At 45.0% G+C, this 21,599-nt stretch overlaps 1 protein-coding gene across 1 annotated transcript in view; it reads left to right on the plus strand.

Annotated features, from left to right (window-relative positions):
• The first annotated feature begins 1,786 nt into the window (after positions 1-1,786).
• LOC6592587 (nyctalopin) overlaps positions 1,787-21,599 on the plus strand; it is a 37,230-nt gene continuing 17,417 nt past the window's right edge. The window contains exons 1-2 of the mRNA XM_002018033.2: positions 1,787-1,823; positions 18,447-18,561. The gene's annotated coding sequence lies outside the window, so the exon portion shown is untranslated. The remainder of the gene's footprint in view (positions 1,824-18,446; positions 18,562-21,599) is intronic.

The raw sequence follows: 21,599 nt of genomic DNA on the forward strand, positions 1-21,599 counted from the left end.
TAATCGATTGATCGATAGATATTTTAACTATAATTTTGTTTCTGGCAATCCTTTCCCTCCTTTAAGCCACAGAAAGTCCTGTAATGCCTTGCAATTTTTGCTTATAGTCTTTAAATAAAATTAATCGCTTGGAAAATTGCTAATAAGCTGCCAGAGAGAGACAGGGAGAGAGATAGAGAGCGTGTGAGAGCACATCAAAAAGCGACTAACCAGAGATTAAGATAGTTCCACAAGGGCCACGCGTGGGTGTGACTTCCTGCAGCTCTGGCCCCCCCTCCCCATGGAGCAAAGTTATCCCCCATCTACCTGGGGCCAAAGATTGAGATTAGCTAGCAAGGAAAGATGCGTGGCAAGGTGAGCCAAGAAGGCCTGGCCATCAGAGAGGCATCTCGGGAAGCATTTTGTCCCGGGGTTACGTTTAGTAAGTGTGAATTTGGTGCCATCAGAGCTCCATCGCTCCACCGCTCCACCGCTCCACAGAGGGTCACAGACAAAAGTCAACGGAAATGTGCGAGAGCTTCGCTCGGGGCGCAACTAAAATTGCCAATGAAAATAAGCGTAGATTACGAGTAGAACCCGGCTAGGTCTCTGGGCCATTCCCATTCGCATTCCCATTCGCATTGCCGTTGCCATCAAGCGAAAACCCATCAAAGTGTAATGAGAAAAAGTTAACTTCGCTTCCAGGCATGCCCCTTCCTCTCCCCTTCCCATTCCCCTTCCCATTCCCCTTCCCTTTTCGATTCCCAGCCCCCTTGTTGTTGGCTTGTGGCGGCGTGTGTCTCTGATTATCCCTGTTCTCGCCATGCCCCCGGGTTGGGGGTCATTATCTGCTTCGAAACTGAAACCAAAGATCCCGTGGACACATGCTGGTCAATCTAAGGGCTAACTGCTTCTCTTTAAGTTGTAAAATCTAAAAGCAACGCATAAACAGGGCCCAAGTGGCGGGGCGGGAGGGGAGATCCCAGCGTTTGGATAAAGTCATTTCTGGAATGGCTCTTTTTGGGTCTGGAAATTGAAAACTTGAAGGGGAAGGGCGGAGCACTTTTGCTGGAAGAAATGTCTTCCGTTTGAACCTAATGAGGCCCTTCTTTTGAGGCTTTAAAATCTGTTCAAATGCGTTGATCTCTTCCATCATTCTACGCCCCTTTCATCCTCCTCTTTAATCCAGTTCTTTCCGTATTTTTGCCCCACAACTTAGCTGCTTCTTCGGCTCTTCTTCCCTCCATTCTGTGCCCCAATTCTTCGGCTCTTCTTCCCTTCTCTGGTATGCCCCAAATCTTCGCTCGACCTCACTTTCCATTTCGCACTTCAAGCCCAAAATTAACCCAAAAAATATGGTATCTTATGCAACGTCAGGGCCGTCCATTACCCCAGTAAAAAGGGAAATCAATTAGGCACAGTTTGGGGGCTCAGTAGATCATTAATTTTGGAGGCTGGCCAGAGACACATCGTGTAAAATCATCAAATAAATCCATGTCAAAGTTCGGCACAACATTAGCGGATAATTAACACGCCCCTTTTGCCAGGGTGCGGCCACCACTGCTCCTCCACTGCTCCTCCACTCTTTTGGCCAACTTTTGTGATGCAAATGAGAGGCGGCCGTCTATCGTTGCGCTGTTGGCGGTCCACCCACATGTCCCATCCATCGCTGACGTATACCCCGTAACACTTACTCGTATCTATCGTCGGAAATTATACTCCGATTTGTGTGCATCGATTAATCGGCATATAATTCATTTTCTTATCATCTTTCCCGCTCTTTTTCTCTCTCGTTGCAGGCGGCTCTTTTCGAAAACAACCATCACGAATGCCTTGATTTTGAAGTGAGTTTTGAATAGTTTATTTTTTTTCAAGTAATTTGCATAAATTATGTGGCGAGATTGCATTTTCCAGGGGCGTGGCGTCAAGGTGTTGTGACACCGAAGGCCATAAATCAGTTTTGGTGGGTGAGTGAGGGCGGAGGGGGGGAATTCAAAGTAACACGGAAATGGAATTCCGTAATTAGTGCAACAATTAATGAGGGGTATTTATGTCAACGTTTGGGGAAGACGAAAAATTATAGAGTTTAACATATATCATCCTTAAATGGGGTTTTAATGGCATTTCAAGGCCTTGGTTTTACTTTAAATGTAAAAAGAAATATTAATCGAGAATTTATCGATATATTTAAAGACATTTTTTGTTAAAAACAACAAGTAAATCCATCAGAAACAGGGAAGACATGCATTATCCAGAAGTTATGTCAAAAACCGCATAATATTGCCAGTTAATCGAAAAGTTATCAATGCTAATCGATTATAAGTGTGTAATGTACTAAATTTTGATCGATTTGATGATGATTTCAGCACGATAAGTCGCATATATCGATAAGCCTCTGCCTTTCCCAATCCTGTCACTCGTATGTCGTCTCCAGAGAAGAATTCCATTTACCAGAGGATCAGCCCACACGAAAACCGCTTCATCGGGCTTCACACGCCTCTACTCCATCAGATGTATGATGGCCAACTTAGACAAACTGTTGGCTCTCAGACGACTGTCTTAATGATGCCCAGATTAATGTGGGCCCCACAAGGAAAAGCCAACCAACCACCGCCTCGGGAGAGGCAGTTTCCGCGGTGAAAAACCAACTGCGGGCAGCGGGCAGCGGGCAACGCCTTTTTGGTGCCAAAAACTGAAACTTTAACTATTTATTACCCGCCCCGAATGGCCCCAAGGGGACTGGGGGGGGACAGTCTGGACGGCTGACTGAATGACTGGATATCTGCGAGCATTCAAATGCATTAGCTCCAAATGTCCGATATGACGTCCACGGCCGTCTTGTCGTCTCTCCATCTCCCATTGGACTCCTGCGTCTCCGCCAGAAAGCTGCCTGTCGAGTGCACTCCGAGTGTGGCTAAATGGTTGAGCGGAGGGGAAGGGGCAGGGGCAGGGGAAGGCCGTAGTCAAATTAGCGCCTCGGGCTGCTCCTCAAATCCATCTGCCGTGCCGCCCTGACATTGAAAAGGGTCTAATGGGTCGGTCGGTCGGTCGGTCGGTCGTCTGGTTGTCTGAAACTTTTGCCTCTCACTGTTTTGCTGTTGCTGGTTAATGATGCCAACAGCAGCGGCAGCGGCAGCGGCAGTGGCAGCGACAGCGGCAAGGTTTGTTAATCGATTTATGATGTTTGAGAAAATTAAATGTGTCTGCCCCCGAATGGGGCGAATGATAAGAGCACAAGCTCCTCTGCCGCAACAGAAGCCGTAAGGCCAGAGCGACACAAAAGTCGACTTTCAAATGCCACCCAAGGAGGCTCCTCCGAGCCTCAAATTCGGTGACTCGAACGGGCGATACTCATTAATAGGAGTCCGTCTTCAAAAGTGAAACTCTCTTGGTTGATTTTGGCCTCAAAAAAGCCTTTCCGTGCACAGATAGATCTAATATGTGTCTATCATCATCTCTGCGAAGTATTGGGCATCTTTCCTACTCTAGGACTGGCAGCACTTGCAACTTTAAAAACTATTTCCCCCCAAAGAGCAATCTGAAGAGGGGGAGGGGGGATAGAGGAGAGGGGGGGGGGCACGTCACAAAGTAGCGTAAAATAACAATAAACAACAAATAATCATGTTGCTCCCAGTCCAAGTCGAAGTCGAAGTTCTTGCGCTTCCACTCCACTCTTCTCGTTCCCCCCGCTCTCCCTGGAGAAGCCAATCATGTGTAAGATTGCTGCATGTGGCATGGGGCAGGATGCTGTCTGCCGCCTGCCGCCTGCCGCCCGCCGCCCGCCTCTCTGCCAACTATTTGGCCCCAAAAGGAGCATCCAGTGCAGCAGCAATGAAGTTGTCGATGCGGAGGCGCCTTTCGAAATGTCAACGAAAGTGAAGGAAGCGACGAGCAACAAGAATCCCTCCCCCCCCCCCTGCAACCTGCACAGCAGACGCGAAAGTTCTTTCATTAAATTCTTTGCTCTCAAAGAAAGTGAAAGTAAATAAACACCTCAATGTGGGGAAATAGTAGAAAATAGCTTTAAATTTTAATTGATTCCCCAGTATTCAGAGAGAGCTGTTCGGAAAATCTGGTTTCATTCGTAAGCTCCAGGCACATGTTGTAAATTCTTCTACAAGGCAAAGAGTCCCCCCCCCCACCCCTGGCGGAATGGGGGGGTCCCTATCGCCGCCTCTCACAGAGATTTCCAGTGTTGCGTGGGTGTTGATTTGTGTTTGTCTACAGCCTCCTCTCCTCTCTCTCCTCTCTCTGAAGCCAATTGAAGGCGACACTCGAGTGTCGGAGTGTGGATTAAACTCCGCCAGAATTCGGGATTGGCATTGAAGTGTAATCAGTGTAAGCTGTCAGAAAACAGTTTCAACTTTAACAAACAAACAAGAAAAAACTCAGACCTACTCGCCGATTCATTCATTAAATTTAATGCCCAGAAAAAAAAAAGCTGCCCACAGGTTCTCCGGCCATCTATTGAGACACACAATTGGTCCACCAGGCGGGGGCCATAGCGAAGTGGAGCTTCCAGCCAATCCTCTATCAATTGGCCTCGACCAACTACCAAAAAAAGGAATAGCGAAGAGAAGAAAAAAGTGTAGGAACAAATTCCGTAACAAATTCTTGAGAAAAGTGACGGCATATGGGATACCCTGGCCGTTGGGGGAAGCATCTTAAAGATTGCTGCCTCCATGCTTCGTTGCCTTGAAAGATCTAAGGATTGCTGCTCCAATTAAATCCTTAAAAATTAAGGGAATATCTCTGGATAGACTCACAATTGGAACACCCTGTATGCCGTAAAGAGGCGACGACTAAAGTTGTTGCAATTGAATTTGCATAAATTGTGGCCAGAGTCGAGGCGAGTCGTTGAGTTCTCCTTCTGGTTACTGGTTTGCGTCTGCGGTTATGCAAATGCCCTCCCCCCCCCCCCCACCCCGGCGCACACACACACGCCCCCCCTAGTGTGCATTTGAAAATGCATAAGATTTATCCAAAGATTGCTGTCCATTAATTCAACTTGGATTTACTTTTAGCATATTTTACTGCTGCTGCTGCTTCATCCATGAAGCCGGACCAAAGAGAGGGACTCTTTTTTGCATTCGCATTCACAGTTCGATTCCGATTCCGATTCCGATTTGGAATACGCAAATAATTCTTGTGGGGGGGGTTTTTTTTTGCATACGACTCCCCCCCCCCCCCCCTCCCCCCCCCAGACGCCCCTTGCCGCTGCCCCACTGCTTGTACGCTTGCAATAAATTTGCATTTACCCACAAAATGTTTTGAACTATGGGGTTTCGTAGTTTCGGTTTGGGGTTTACCTTGCGTTTCGATTTATTTGCGGCTGAATTTATTCAAATCGTTGTCCATATCCCATACGTACATGGCCTGTGACTGGGAGGGATCTGGTGGCATCTGGCATTTCATTCGGTCATATTGATTAGTTTCTGATTGCTGGCATTTGGAGCCAAAGATGACCTTTTCGAGCCATCATTTGAGTTGCTAATTCGTGTGGCACTTGCCCCAAAGGAAACTGAATTCGCAATGGCATTGAAAAGAAACGCTTGAGAGATGATCTACGTGGCATGAAGTCTTAAAGTTAGCCCTTGAGAAGGCTTCAAACTGAAGTGAAACCTTTATTTAATTTTCTTTCATCTTTCTGTGGCACCACAGACAAATTCTGGCCGAGACACTTGTGGTTTTCGCATCTTAAATCCACTTTTCTGACAGGCCTAAGAAGAGATTTTCCATTACATTTGTGTCAAAATCATCCAAAATGGAACCAAATATAAAACCAAAAAACTAAATAACATTTTAGTGGACAGGAAAAATGTGAGGCATTTAAGTGAAGTGCAAAAGAGAAACCGCAGCCGGCAACCGCATCCGATGGGGAAATTTGTGTGTTAGTTTTCCCGCAGGGCAAAAACAAACAAAATAACACACACACACACTGGCACACATGAAAATTTAAATCCATTAACTGGTCAGAATTTCATACACAATTTATGAGGCGCATTGACAGGAGGAAAACAACCCGGTCCCAGTCGGTGACACATAGATACACATGTATATGAATACATTCATATATGTATTGGTATATTTTTTGAGGATTTAATAGCAACCACAGCAGCGGCCGACCGACTTTAGGCCTCTTTGAATAACCAAAACAAACACACACACTCGTGGCAATAAAACAACACCCAAAACTGACCAATAAACCCGGAATAAACCCGAAATAAACCCTGAAATGTCCCCCGGTAGGAGTTCGGGGCTTTAAACATTCGACAATCGACAACGAAAATAGTTTTCCAGTCGGTGGAGCCTTGGCTTCTTTTGGGCGTGCCGAGAGTCCTCGAATAAAGTTGGCACTTTGCACACGATTGGGCCTCCAGTGTGCCACAAGGAATGCCTTAAATATTTCATCATGTGAACTGTGGCGGCAGTCAATTCTAGACACAGAGGGTCAAAGGGGGGGGCGGGCTTCTCCTTCTCCACAAATTCCCTTTCGAGGGTGTTACCTAGTCGACTCCTGCACTGTCCCTTCATCGAGTTGCCACAAGTTTGTGCAGGCCTCGTTTTAGATATTTTGTCCAAAGAATTATGTACATTTTATAGTAGCCTTCGGGGGCTGGGGCAGGGGCACTGTTGAAGGGCTGAAAACCATTGAAGCAAACACAACAAACAGACGGTGGAGGAGGCTCTTCCAGGAGCTATTGATTCCGAAAAGTGGTGGGGAGTTTCGGGTTTCGGGGGAGTTGTTGCGTAACAAAAAGCCAGACCAATGAAATTATAGAGAATAACCCGCAATCAGAGGAGCAGACAACTAAAGACTGATACAATTCAGGCCTGTAATCAGATAAGGGACACTATTCTTGGGGTCTTCCCGCCTGGAGCTCCAGTGGAAAGTCCGGCTAAAGCCGCACGCCCACAATTGGCAAGCAAATTAGCCACGCCCTGCCCCTCTGCGGGGGCCGAATCACTGAGCCCCAACTAATGCGATTCATTTGCGTGTAAACCAGCGAAACGCAAAACTTTTTGCGCCACCTTTCAGCAGCGCCAATAGGAAAAGCGGATAGGAGCGGATAGGAGCGGATAGGAGCGGATCTGGGCCATCAATTTTGGTGTTTCTTTTTTTTTGTCGCCGGCAGATAAATGCAGCGCACGATTCTCAGCAAGTGTTGGAGGCTCCGAAACGGAAAGAATATCCGTCAATCCACCAGGAAGTCGAAGAACGAGCTCCGAGTGGCAGGGAATCAGTCAAGCCATGCCCCCTACATCCCTGTGGCAGCTGCAACACTACAAAATGTTGTTGATTTTTTTTTTTGCTTGAGAATATATTGTTTTTTTATAATTAAATATTAAAGTGATGAAAACCAAGGCCAAGAGTTTTTTAAATTGTATTTCACGATTAAAAAACAATTCCACTACCAGTAGGTGCCATTAAAAAATCGATATCAGTTCCATTTGGCTCTTGAATGGGCTAAAAGTTTATTTGAAAAGAATCCTCCCATTCAGCCTGTGAGCCTGTATGTCTCGCACTGTAATGACAGCACAGATTGAGCAATATTTTTCAATAAAGTGCCATTCCTTGGACGAGGAGTTTTGCGGCGTTGAATGCTGCTTTTTAAGGTCGCACCCATCCCATTTTGAAGGCCCAAAAGTGCTTGGAAGAGGACTCGGAGAAGACGATCGTGTACACAGTACAAAAATGAAAAATTATAATGGATAATGGTAGCATACTATATGGAAATATATTACAAAATGTTGCAGTATCCACCTGTAGGTTGAAACCCTGAATAACCATCTGTAATTGGCTTCAAGTTCCAGCTGAAACTGGCTTCGATGCTGAGTGCCATGCCCGATGCCCTGGCAATGTTCTGTCAATGTCTAAGCGCATTCCCCCCTACTTTTGCTGAACAATTACCGAGGCCCTTGATAGGTTTTGTTGGCCAAAGTTTTGAACTTTAGTCCTCCACTACCGATGGACGGTTGTGGAGCACAGGAGAGAGAGAAAAGGAGACTCTAAGCCTTAGAAAGATGGATTTTGCACTACGTTTGAGAGTTTTCCGCGTCGCAATGCAGACAGATCTGAACCCAACCATAAGCTATCCGATCCGAGCCGGGTCGACGAGCATAAGCCGATCTCTGGCGATCATAAACATCTTCGGAACACCCAAGGGGTCCAGCAACAGCTCGTTTTTTTTTAGCTTTAGATACTCTAGACCTCCCCCGATCGAGGAACAATAAATCTCGATTCGATTAAGTAAATACATTTGCAGCCATATTTATGTGGAGTAACTTTTGGCAGCATTTGTTTTATGTCTTTTGAAATTTGTCAATTTCATGTGGCACACATTTTGGGTGGTTGGCTGGTTGGGTGTTTGGGGGGGGGGGGGGAATGGGAAAACATTCGAATGGATGGATGGATGATGATGATGTACCATGATATGCCTTGATTTATTGCGGCTGTTTTTTTTGGATTTACTTGTTTTCTGGCTGTGAAATGTTTTAGAGAGATACAACTGGAAAAATCTCCACATTGTGTTCGTTTGTTGGAAACCAGGCAAATGAAATGTTTTATTTAAATAAAGCGGTCAAGGATTTAACTTTTATGTGAATTTTCTCGAATTGCTTTCCTTTGACGCTGACCAAATCCTGACTTTTTCCCAGGCAATTAATTTTCATTTAATTTACCATCATTTAATTCCGGTTTATTAACTCAATTGTACAAATGTGTGTAGCTATGGCGGAGCTCCCTCTGTCTGCCTGCCTTTTATTCAAATTTAATCAATTAAAATATTCTGCATACAAATCTTCTAAAAAATGGAACAGGGGGGGGAGGGACGATGCGATGCACATGTGCAGCGGCGCATGGAGTGGTTTCAAGTTGAGAATTTTCATTTCGAAATAATAAAAACCATCCAAAACAAAAGCTCCACGAGCTCCACCTCTAGTCCTGTCTGCTCTGTCCTGACAATGACAGGGAATCGAGTCCAACAGAGGCTTGTGCTCTGTGTCTGAGTGTGTGTCCCCTTGGCTTTTGTCTAATTGTCGCTGTAGCACCAGTCCTACCAGTCCCACCATCATCATAATGCAGTCCCAGTGCTGGGTGGGGGGACCACCCCAAAGTCTCTCTCGCCCTCTCTTGTGGAGTGCATGGAAAAATGTGCGCATATGTTGCAGGGGGTGGTTGGGTACCAAGATGGGGGTGGACCTTCCCCCTCCCTCAGCCGCCGTGCGTGTCTGTGTGTTGGCAAACAAATTACAGCTGCTATTTTCAAATCATTTGGGGCCATAATTTACGTCTGTGTTTGGGGGGCCTTGCGTGTTTGTGACCCTCCCCTCTTCCACCCCCCCTCGGAATGACCAGGGGCGGGCGGGGGGCTTGCGGCTGGCTGCGTCTGCTGTCAAAATTAATTTGGCCTGCAAAAAAAAGGCGCGAAATTTAAGAAAAATATTCCAAGTAGGGGGAGGAGGAGGGGGAGGGAGCTTTATATATCTCTGATACTCTGCCCTTCAAAAACCATTCAGAGTTTATTTTCAAATAAATCCCAAACGGTTTTTGCATATTTGTTAATTCACGCCATAAAACATAACAGAGAAAGAGGAAGAGAGAGAGGGAGAGAAAGAGAGAGCGACTGTACACACTCGTAAATCAAATATGCGACACGGACGCATCCGCGACGGCCTCTGCACTTGCCACCTCGTATTGTAAGTGCCTCAAACCCCTCCCCTCCCCTCCCCGCCCCCCCTCCCCGCACATCAGGTAGGTTTTCGTATTTTCCGTGTTTGGCATTTCAATTGGAAAATGTGCGCACATTTGCAGCGAAAGAAGTGCGGATTTATGCTATAATTTTGTGCCGTATTTTTTGTTTTATGTGCCTAAAAGATATATATACCTACATATATGTACGTGTATATATTGGCACACATCGGACACACCCTCAGGCGGCGTTTCCCGGCCACCAAAAGGAAGATAACAATCATTTTGAGTGTTTGCTTTTGTTTTTGCGCTCGCTTTTTATGGATCTACGGAAGAGCCAAAAAAAAAATGCATTAACATTAATGCCGCTGCCGCTGCTGCTGCTCCTTCTCAATACCCTGTAGTCGAAGGGTAGTACTGTTCCAGCGGAGAGAGAAAGCAGCTCCAAGAAAAGCCTCTGGAACTAAAGACAGATCTATGTGAAATACAGGGTATCCCTCAGTCCATGCCTCTCTCAAGGCGCTCCTACTGTCTGTGTGTGTGTGTGTGTGTCTTTTTTTTCATTACACAAAATTATTTAATTTCCTGCAGGCGGCACGCAATTTGATGAGCAGCTGACAGACGTCCCACCACCCCCAGAGGGGGGGTAGGAAATAAAACGGGCAGGAGGGCAAGACAGTGGGTGTTGAAGGGGCGTGGCGGCAGGATGTGGAGGCGTTTGTCTTCTACTGCTGTTGATGATGATGATGAGGCTCCCTCTCGCTCTCCCTCCACTTCCCCATTGAAGAATTTCCTTTTTCGAATGCGAAAATTCTTTTCCTTCGTTTGTTTAACGTTTAACGGAGCCAAGTTAATGACTTATGTGGGCCATTAGCATTTTTATGCGGCGAAAATGAGGAAAATATTCCCAAAGAACTTTAAGCTTTTGCAAGGAAGAAGAAACCATGAGAGTTTCCTTAAAGAAAAACCCACAGGGATTAAGCAAATGATATTCACACAAAATATACCTTTAAGCGGTCTTTGAGAGTGCTCCCCAAAAGAGCGAAATTCAATATTTATTCAATAGACAGATGTCTCCAAGGGGCCCGGGGGGGGGAGACAAGTAGAAGTGCATTCACTTAAGCAGCAACAAAATCTGTTTGTAATAATAATCATCAAAAGCAAGAGCCTCAACTGGTGGCAGCTTCAGCTGGCATCTCATCTACATTCATACCGTATATGTGATCCCCGCCTCTAGATATTCCACTTGACTCGAGATTGATATGATATACAAAATTGCATTTATAAGCAATCATGTCAACGCCCAGAGAAATATGAAAAGACATGGCAGGGGCCCCAAGGCCCAAGGCAAGGGGCCCCAGGCAATGGGCAGGGGCGTGGGGTACTATTTTTGCGAAAAGGGAAATTTTCACACCTACGCAACATGAAATCGAAACGGGGTAGAGACTTTCGGCAGGCAGTCCTCGAGCTCCATGCCCCATGCCCCACAGGAAATGCATCCCACTTCACTTTTGGTGTCAACTTCTGCACCACCCCCCCCCCCCGCACACAAGCATCTTTCGGGGGCACATCTTAGCTTACAAGTATTTGGCGCCATTAAAGAATATTTCTTCTTTTTTTCCGAGCGAAACGAGAGGAGACACGTTTTATGCTTGTTTTTGTCGCCGTCAGCCCGAGGGCGGGATACATTTGAGTTGGAAAATAAATTCCGCCCTAAGGTGACACATGGCTGATGTTTCAGAGGGGAGGGGTGGGATGGGAGATGGTGGAAGAAGGGTGTACAGACAGGAGCAAAAGGTCGATAAGTTGCATTTTCTGTTGAAATTTTTGTGTGTTCAGCATTTACCAGAATTTCAGAATTTCTTGGCAGATTCTTCTATAGATTCTATAGATTAAAGACCCAGAAACCAACGGGTACTAGTGCTGTAAAATATCCATTGATATATTTGATATTCGTCTTACCTGGAATTTCTGTGCACCGCGCATTAGTCGCATCAAAATATCGGCATCTATGATTCTTAGTAGATTTTTGGTAGCGGTGAAGCGCAACTTTAAAGATACGCTCATTGGCAGCGGCTATTCGGATTCTGTGATGCTGCCTGGCCTGATGATGATGATGATGATGATGATGTATGGGTTGCTTGCTGCTGGCTGCTGGATTCTGGGATTATTCCATATTTTGCATATCACTTTCACTATCACTTTCACTATTTCTTGGCCCTTGGCAATATTTATCAAACAAAAAACAAAACACTTCATTTTTTTTATTTGTACACACACTTTAACTTTTTCTTGGCCCTTGGTAATTTTTACCAAATAAAAAAACAAACCCTTTTTCACAATTTTTGCTCCTTTTTTTTACCACACTTGCATTTTTTTCATTAAAGTGACCTTCTATTCATTCGATTTTCTGGCCATTGGTAATTTTTACCACATTAAAAAAACGCTTAATTTATTTTTTTACACTCACTTGCATTTTTTGCATTAAAAAAACAAATTCCTTAAATTGGCTTTCTTGGCATTTGGTAGTTTTTACATCTTAAAAAAAAACACATTTATTTTTTTACATTTTACATTTTACATTTTTTTACTTGCTTTTTTTTTACGTTAGAAATACATTTTTTTCATTGAATTTTCTGGCCCTTGGTAATTTTACCAGGTAAAAAAACACAATTTTTTTGCACACAGCTGCATTTTTGGCATTAAAAAAATACATTTGGAATTTTTTAGCACATAAAAAAAAAAACATTTAATTTTTGTTTTTAATTTTAAAAATGTTCGTTCGTTGGAAATAAGAGACTAAGGTTCCTCAATAATGTACGCTCATTTTATGAACACTGCACAACACTACACTTCACAACACAACACAACACTACACTTCACAACACAACACTGCACTTCACAACACTACACTGTACTACACAACACTACACTGCACTACACACACACACATTCCTGTAATTGCCGCCTGGTACTAATGATTCCTTGAAGCGATGATTCTTTGCCTGCAATATAAAAAAAAAAAATTATACATATATAGTAAATGTTATATCGTGCAATAATTAATACTAATAGTACGTTCCCCCAAAGAGTAAAAAATTATATTATATATTATATAGCATTGAAAGCAAAATTCTTTACACAAAATTTAAGATCTCTTCGTCGTTTAATTAGATGCAATTCTTGCAAAATACGATCTGAAGAAGATATTTCCAGGAAGCCGGGGCTTTCGCACCTGTCTCTATCCAATTGTGCCTCGAAATAAAACAAATCTGCCCTCAATGGCGCTAATTAAGATGGAAACTTTCCTATAAACTTGAAATTCAATCAGAAAATTGCATTTACGAGGCCCCAATGAGTGCTGCTAATGAAACAACTATTTATGGCACTCCAGAGATTCGAAGAGAGAGAAGCTTCTTTTCTTTTTAGTTTCCCAGGGAAAAATTTAATTTCTGTCTTGTTTTAACAGCTCATTAGCAATGCGCCGCGGGGTGGCAGAGGGAGGGGGAGAGAGAGAGAGACCAGGATGGAGATGGGCGACCCACGACTGCATCTTTCAGAAGCTGCTTAAAAGCCAATCCAAAAATAAGTGGATTCCTGTCCGGGAAGAGCATTTAAAAGCCCAAAGTGTCAGACTGTCAGTCAGCGCGGCACTTGTGCTCAATCAGCGGAGAGATGCGGCATCCCCGAGAGAGCGGGGTGCGGGCTGCGGGGAGAGCACTGTGTGGGCGTCTAGCCATAACTCAAATCATCCGAAGAGCGGTGGCAGTGGCAGTGGCAGTGCCACAGTGGCAGCAGCAGGGCCTAATGAAGTGTCTCAAAGTATCTGCTAATAGGTGAGAGACAGTGACAGAAAGGAGCAGCCGGACCAGGGGCAAGGGGAAGGGGAAGGGGAAGACGAGTAGGAGCCTGAACCCAAAACTTCACCTCACTTTTATGGTCAGCATTAAAAGGAAATCTTTTTTTGCTCCGTTTTTATGGCTTTAAAGCGAACAAAAAACCGGTAGACAAAATGCCAAAAGCTTGTTAGGAGGGAAAACGCTTGATTCGGTGGAAAGGCATTTACATTTTGACTGCCGCCGCACACCCCCTCCACAGCGGCAACATCGGCATCAGCAGCAGCATCATGCCACATCAATCAGCGGCGGTGGGCAACATTAAAATGGTAATTTTAAACCGCGAGTGTAGCCCCAGGGCCAAATGCGAGAACTCATCATGCCGACGTTTTAATGATTGGCCGCTGGCGGCCGCCTTCCGTGAGTCCGGCTTCCAGGCGCTCCATGCAAATGGTATCCTCTGGAAACTCTCTCGTAAATCAAGGCTGCAACACCTTAACCATCCACCAAATGATGGCCAAAAGGTGCTGCCTGGCTGCCTGGCTGCCCGACTGACTGCAGTCCCAAGTCGTAAAGTGTTTTGAGAAATGTCACCCGTGGGGCGTTTTTGTCAATCCCCCAAGAAAAGTGTTCAATCAACTGTCAGCATCATCCGTCCATGACAGGGAATACACTCTGGCTACTGGCTTCTGTCTTCCGATTGAATATATCTTTGTATCTGGCAGGAAGGCGCGAAAGGCAAGGGAAAACTTTACAAATATTTATGGAAATTTTAGCGTTGGAGCAATCCAGAGTGAACCCAAAGCCAAAGCTCTGTTAAATGTATTTACTTTGTAGTCGAATCGTAGTTGAAGCCCATCCATTGCCATCCGCTAACGAGTGCCTGGCCAATTAGTCATTCCATAACTCGGTGTAAATCAAGGACAATGCTTGGAGCCACTTGAGAAGCATTCAAAATCCGCTTAGCATCAGCTTTGGCCCAGCAAATCCCAGCAAATGAACCGCAAACGAAGCTGAAATAACAAGAGAGGGGGAGGGCCTCCTGTGCGTCCGCCCACGCCGCAAGCTGAAAGTTTCCCATCATCGGTGGGCGAAGCAGTAGCAAATTCTTTCTCAAGTGTCTCATATGACAGACCCCGGGACCGGGGACCCCCTAGACCTTCTCGAACCAGTTAGCCGCCACATTGAACTCGAGTTTGCATTGACGCCGAGCGGGGCTTCTGTCATAACAAAACACTTACGCGATGCACTCCCCCGTAACCGAATACTTTTGATGGAGAGTGCGAAGCAGTGGCTCATGTTGCCCCCCCCCCCCCCCCCCCCACCCCAGGGGGGATTTCTGATTTACTTTCAGAGCTCCTCCGCTGTCTGTCGGGGAACCAGAGAACTTTCGGGGGAACCTCCACAGATGGAGAGACACAAAAAAAAAAGAAATTTAACTGGCTCTGGGACCTGCCCGGCGTTCCCCAAACAATTTCTGGGCTTGGGCAATTATTTGTCTAAAATAATTGCCAATTGGTCGCTGAATTCCAGCCAACGAAAGCACACAATAGAGAGACAATCCAGACGAGACATCAAACAGTCACAGCCAGAGAAACGGAGAATCGGAGAAGGTGCTTAGAGGGCTTTCGGCTTTGATTTTGGCAGCTAAAGCAGCTAAAAGCGAGGGCCGCCATGCTCTTGTCTGCTTGTTAGTTGTCCAGCGACTTCCGTTTCCGCTTTCCGAACGAAAACCTGTTACTGTTGCAAATCCTTGGGGCTCGGACCGTGTCTGGCATTGAAATGAGAACAAAAGCCAATGGCAAAGTCAAAGTGAAAGCCAAATCGTGGCGCGAAATTGGCAGAAAAGCATAAAGCCCTGAAAAGGGGAGAATGGAGACAGACCGGAGGTGCAAAAGGAGACAGAGCGGAGGTGTTAAAGGAGACAGAGCGGAGGTGAGAGTGGAGACAGGCAAAAGGGAAAAGGCAAGTCCGAGGTAAATGGTGAAGAAAAAGGATTTCTCGGGTTCAGGCCATCATTGGTATTTTATTAATAGCCAGGAGAAAGGACAGGACTCAGACTTCCTTTCATATATCGCCACCAAAAAAAAGGAGGTAAGGAGGAGCTGCTGCCCCCTCTTCCCCTCACCCTGGATCAAACTTTTTGCTGTGTGGCTGCTTTTGGCGTTCATTTCGTGGTCTAGGTCTGGCTCTGGCTTTGACTTTGGCCCTTGTCTGGCGGCCCCCCCCCCGAAACAATAACCACAAAGCAATGAAATCGAAAAACGTGCTACACGCTACACGCTGCTCTCTCTCTCTCTCTCTCTCTCTCTCTCGTCCTGCTCCCTCCGTTGCCCATTTTTATTTGCCGTCTATCGACATTATTGACTCTGGCCCTCCCCCACTGCCACTCTGCCTCTCTCGCCAGCTGTGACCAGCAGCCGAGGAGCTCTCTGCTGGGAAAACATTTTAAGAATGAGAAGAAAAAAGGCTACAAAAAAATAATATTTCTCGCTTACGGGCCCTCCATTTCAACCCCTCCTCTGCTCGTCCCTCTGCTGTTTGCATTTCAACTTTCGTTTTCAATTTTCTAGGATTTCTCTGCTCTTGGGCTCTGGCGCTGGCCTTTTCATTGTGCCGCCCCCATAAACAGGGTGTAAAGTGCACCTGAACTGCAGACAATGGGGGCCCAGACGAGGTGGCAGGTGGTCTGTGGCGGGCCGAAAGGTATGTTTGGGGGGGGAGAGAACAAAACGGTTTCTGCTTAGCGGTTAATGAAAAACTTTGATTGACCTTTTTCCTTGAATTCAGGAGAAAAAATAATACACAAAAATGTATAGAATGCATTGCAGGTGTTTTGTGGATTCTTTCTCATGATTTAAGGCCGAAATATACACCCAGGGTACGGTTTTTGCACGACTTTTGGTATTACGATTTTAAAAAGTTATTTAAACATTTTTTAAACTGTAATTTGTTTCTAAATGTATTTCAAATTTTTTTAAAGTTGTTTTAAATTTGTTTTAAATATTTTTAACTTTTTTTATATTACAAAAAAATTTGTAATTATTTTTTAAATTTTTTAAACATTTTTAACATTTTTTTTAAATTTATTTTTTTATTTAAAATGTATCGGGAATTTGTATCAAATTTCTTGTGGTTTTGGTTTTTTTGGGTGATGAAAAATTATAGACCTGATTGGAAATAAATGTATTAAATATTTAAAGTAAGACGAATAAAAACTTCGAAGTAAATAAATATAGAATTAAAAATGAGCAAATATTTGTATATTTATTTAAGGAGTCTTACGATTTACGAAAACCGGAGAACGCAATTTTGCGATTTGACCGTAAATTTTGCCATGGCGGATAACTGCATAATAATACAGAATAATAATACTGCTTTGGACTCTCATTAAATTAGGGAAATTCATTAAGTTTTAAATTATTTGTCAATGCCGGGGCTTTCACTCGGCTTTCACTGTTTTGAATTGAATTGAAATACATTTAATCATGCATTTAGAAGCATTTCTTTCGAGTTTTAGTAATCGATATGTGGAGAGGTATGAACATATATCTGTTTCAGAGATATCCAATTAAATCACATAAATGCTAGTGTCATAGGCCAGCCAGAGCCTTGGAAACATTTTCAATTGCCACTAAGGATACTTATTTGTGTAATTAGAATAAATGATGATTAAAATCATTAAAAAGCTTGCCTCAAGCGCATCAATTTCCAGCATAATTCGATTGCCAACGATGGGTTTTAATCAAATTGCCAAGAGAGGGAGAGAGAGAGAAGGCAGCAGGCAGCAGGCAACAGGCGAGGAGCATTCATCTGTGAGTCCTTGAGACTGTCAGTCAGTCAAGCCAGCAGTGTGGCAGCAGTGCTGTGCTGCTCATCGATTACAGACAGCAGGCGGAGGGGCAGGGATGTGTATGCCTTCTCGGCGTCGGCTTAGTGCCTTCGAGTGTGGCAAACAAATTGACATTTAGCTGTGCGTGTAACAAGATCAAGCATACGCAACGTTGCCTCTGATTTGAAGAGAGAGAGACAGCGTGAATATGCTTCTCATTAACGTTGCATAGGGTTTTCCACCCGCCCCCACCCCCCACACTCCATGAATACAAATTTGCCAACATTTTCGAGAAACGGAAACCCTACTGACGGCCAAGCAAGCAACTGGCTTTTCCAACGTCATGGCATGCCATGGTACGGCTCCGACTCCGGCCACGGCTCCGGCTCCGGCTCTTTCTTGGGCAAGAAAAAGTGTGGTGTGGGGAGGGAGGAGTGTACACCACTCAACGGAATCTATAACAAGTCGCCTGACAGTTTGATGTGGCGATTAGTGCGTGTCCTGGCTGTGTCCTGCATGTGTTGCACGGTGGAAAAGTCTTGTGGCTGCAGGCACAAACCAGGGCGGGAACATTTAATATTCCAGCACTTATATAGCACTTTTGAGTACATTTTCACTGTAGATCTCAGCTGTTGAGTGAAGCCTGAACCCAGACCCAAACCCAGACCTAGTACAGTACCCTCCGAGTGTTAAGGCACTCATTCCACAGGTACAGTTACTGTCACGAGTCTTTGCAGCCCTGTGCTTATGCATGCGTGAATTTTTTGTTGTGTGCAACAGCATGTTGCACATGCAACCCGCACTGGGACTCTAGTTGAGTTGTCAGACCCGCTGACAGTGATGAAAACTTTGTTGACAGGCCAAAAGACGGGGTTTTGGACGACAGACAGACGTCGTGCTTCAGCGAGCAATCGAAAAACTTATCGTCTATCACTTCTTTGGGTGTGGAATGAGTGGCACATACTTATCCCTCCGCTGTAGCATCACTTTAAGGCTCTTTAAGGCCGACTAGCGCTACTCTCCTCCGGTCGGATGTGCATCACTCAGTCGCAGACAAGTCTAAGCTTTAGTCACACATTTGCTGACCCAGATTCGGTCTTTTTTTCAGAGCTATGATATAATTGGCATCTGCCAGACCAGACATCCCACTGGAGGAGGACAGCATAGCACAGGACAGGACAGGACAGGACAGGACACTTCTCTGATCTCCCATCCGCACGAAGGTGAGTTCCAATTACACAATTCCCTCGCAGCAGTGCTGCTCCAACACCTCTTCAACCTCATCAACTGGGACTCTGCGGAAATGCCGTATAAAACCAATTTGTTGCCTCGTTCCACCTGTTGGAGATGTTTTCCGGTGGGGCTCTGTCTGTGGGCAGATTTAAAGAAGTTTTCATCAAATTTCCTGACCAGGAAGCCATAGCACCAGGGAGGGGGAGGGGGACGGGGGACGGGGGCATGGGGACTGGAGGGAATTGGAGGGACTTTAATGCAAGTCGGAAATGCCCAAACGAAGAGTTCTCTGCTCTCTCGGCAAAAGTTCTTTCCATTTCCGTAAAAATGCAAAATCTGGCAAAAGAGAAAACTGAAGAGAGAAGAGAGGCAAAGAAGCGGAACTGAGAAAGGTAAGTGGGTCGCAGAGAGAGAGAGAGAGAAAAGTAAAAGTCCAAACACCAACAATGTGAAATCTTCTAAACCGCTTTCGGGCAATCCCCAAAAGCAGGCAGCAGTCAACAGTTTGCTCGCTCTCCCACCCCAAGTCCCCCCCTCTCGGAGTCCTCCCCTCTCCCACTCACAAGTTCTTAGGCGAAACTTTTGGGGAAAGCGCAAAAATTTAATTAAATCCATGTCAAAGTCAGAAAACACCGAACGAGACCGTAGAAATGCGAATAAATAGGAAGCAGGAAGTGCGTATATATCGGGAAGCAACTCTCCTCTAAACGCCCCCATCAGGTGGTGACAACTCTGTTGGTTTTGCCGAGACAAACTGTACTTCCTAATCGGTTTTGTTTTGAGTGGAAAATTAGGGAAACGATGTCCAGGGGATGGCCCAAAAAGTCTTCATATACCCATTAATACTTGCATCGGGTGGCAACTCTGCTAATTTTGTTTTGTACTCTTATTCTTAAATCACTTACTTTGCCCTGGTAACCCTGGCAACCCTGGCTTCCTGTGTACCAAATACATTTAAATCACTTTTACGTGCCTTAAGTGCGGTCTTCCTTTTTCCAGGACCCCACACACACACCCACACACACACACACACACATGGGAATCATGAATAAATAAATTGTATGCATAAAAATAATTCAATTATAGGCATGCCCCCACATATGTATGTACAGCCCCTACGCCACCCCTCTCCGGGAAACCTCTTTGCGGTTCCGTCTCCAACCCCCCCGCCACTGCACCCCACGCACCACGTTTCGGTTATAAATAAATTGGTAAAGCAATTTTTCGTGTGGAGGAGCCACTTCATTGAATTTCATTGATTTTGTTTTTTGATTTATTTTTACCCCGACAAAAAAAAGGTCTTTCCTCTTTGTCTCTGTTGATGGGCGATCGATGAGGAGGCAGCACAAGAATGGAAGCCAAAACAAGCTTAAAAGCAGTCGATCTATGGCAAAAGTTGCCATCAATTTGGGTCCATATACCAGTTCCAAAATTGTGGCCACCCTTCTGCCTGAATTTCGGTCTCATTCGAGTCACAGTTCTTAACCATAAATCACTCAAGCGGCAGAAGCCACAGGTTGTCGTTGGGGCGAGTGTCAGCCCCCATTTTTCAGCTTGGCCTTCAATTCAATTAACAATTGTGTCTATATATATACACATATATATATGTAGAAGGGAGATGGAGAAAGTCCCTCCATCGAATGAAAGGACAAACCCAAAAATGCTTCATCGACTGCTGCCTTCCATCCTCTCTCTCTCTCTCTCTCTCTCTCTCTCTGCGCCTTCGCGCTGCCAACTGCAATTAAAAGGCCATGAATTTCAGGTCTTCTCCTCCTTTGATTCAGCCCCCACCCCTGTGGGCGTGGCCTGGAAAGCGAGAGGCACTCAACAGCTGGCCCCACTCGATTTATCCATTTTATTTGGTAAATTATTGATCTGACAAAATGTTTCATTGGAAATGGCAGACATATCCCTGACCTATACCCGCTTCTGCTTTTTTCTGGAGATATTTTTGTCATCCTTTGGAGGACTTTTCTGCAGAAATGGCATATTTTTATGGAATCTATGGAAATACCCAAAATATATTCTTTTTGAAGAATATTCGTCCCTCAAAATAGAATCACTTTACAAGAAGATGAATCTTCAGGGGCACCTAAGGCTACCCTTTCTTAGACCTGCCCTCCCCCTGGGATTTTCCTTTGTTTTGCCCAAGATTTCCACATATTTCACCCCCTCCCCTGCCCTGCTGTTGGCCAATAAAAATTATGAACATGTTAATGCTTGCAGCTTATTTGGCGGGCAATTAATAAATTTTCGAAAATTCCACATTCCCCCAAATGTTTTTCTTTTCCATTTTCTTTGTTCTCCCCCGCCTTCTCTGCTTTGCTCCAAATGTGTCTCGCATATTAATGAACATTTGCTTTTCCCCCTCTCAAAAGGGAGGAAAGTGTGTGTGTGGGGGGGAGGGGGGGGGGGAAAGAAAATTTATGTTCTCAGGTTAAATTCCTGGGATTCTTTCGTGTCGTTTTCCCTTTTGTGTGCTGTTCATTTGTTAAATTAATTTATGTTTGCTGACTGTTAAATTTTTACAACATATTTTGCAGTAGAAAGGGGAGGGGGGCGGCGGCGGGGGCCCCCTTAACCCTTTTGATATATTCGGAATTTGTGAACTTTCGGAGGGGATCGATGTTGGGACAGGAAAAAGTTGTGAAAGACTTGAATATTTCTTTGAGAATAAATTATACACTAAATTGTGTTTAAAAACTTAATTTTCTGCCACATTTTGCCCCGCTTGAGGTAGTCCCACACGGCTCTTCGGGGCCCCATAAATATTCACCCAGGCAGACACGCCTACATCCTGAACTTTGACCCAAATTGTCCGGGACTCATTTGCATAGTAGACTGGAAGCAGATAAAAAAAAAAAAAAAAGAAACGACTTCGCTGCCCTTAAAGTGAATTAAATATGAAATCTACTCAAATATTTAGCAGGGGACCAGTCCGCAGTCCGCAGTCCTGTGTGTCCTGTGTGTCCTGTGTGTGTCTCATATGTGCGGCACCCCCAAACATTTCCCCATTGGACAATCCAAC

Source organism: Drosophila persimilis, unplaced genomic scaffold (genome assembly GCF_003286085.1).
Source record: "Drosophila persimilis strain 14011-0111.01,24,50 unplaced genomic scaffold, DperRS2 tig00000002-arrow-pilon, whole genome shotgun sequence".
Taxonomy (NCBI): domain Eukaryota; kingdom Metazoa; phylum Arthropoda; class Insecta; order Diptera; family Drosophilidae; genus Drosophila; species Drosophila persimilis.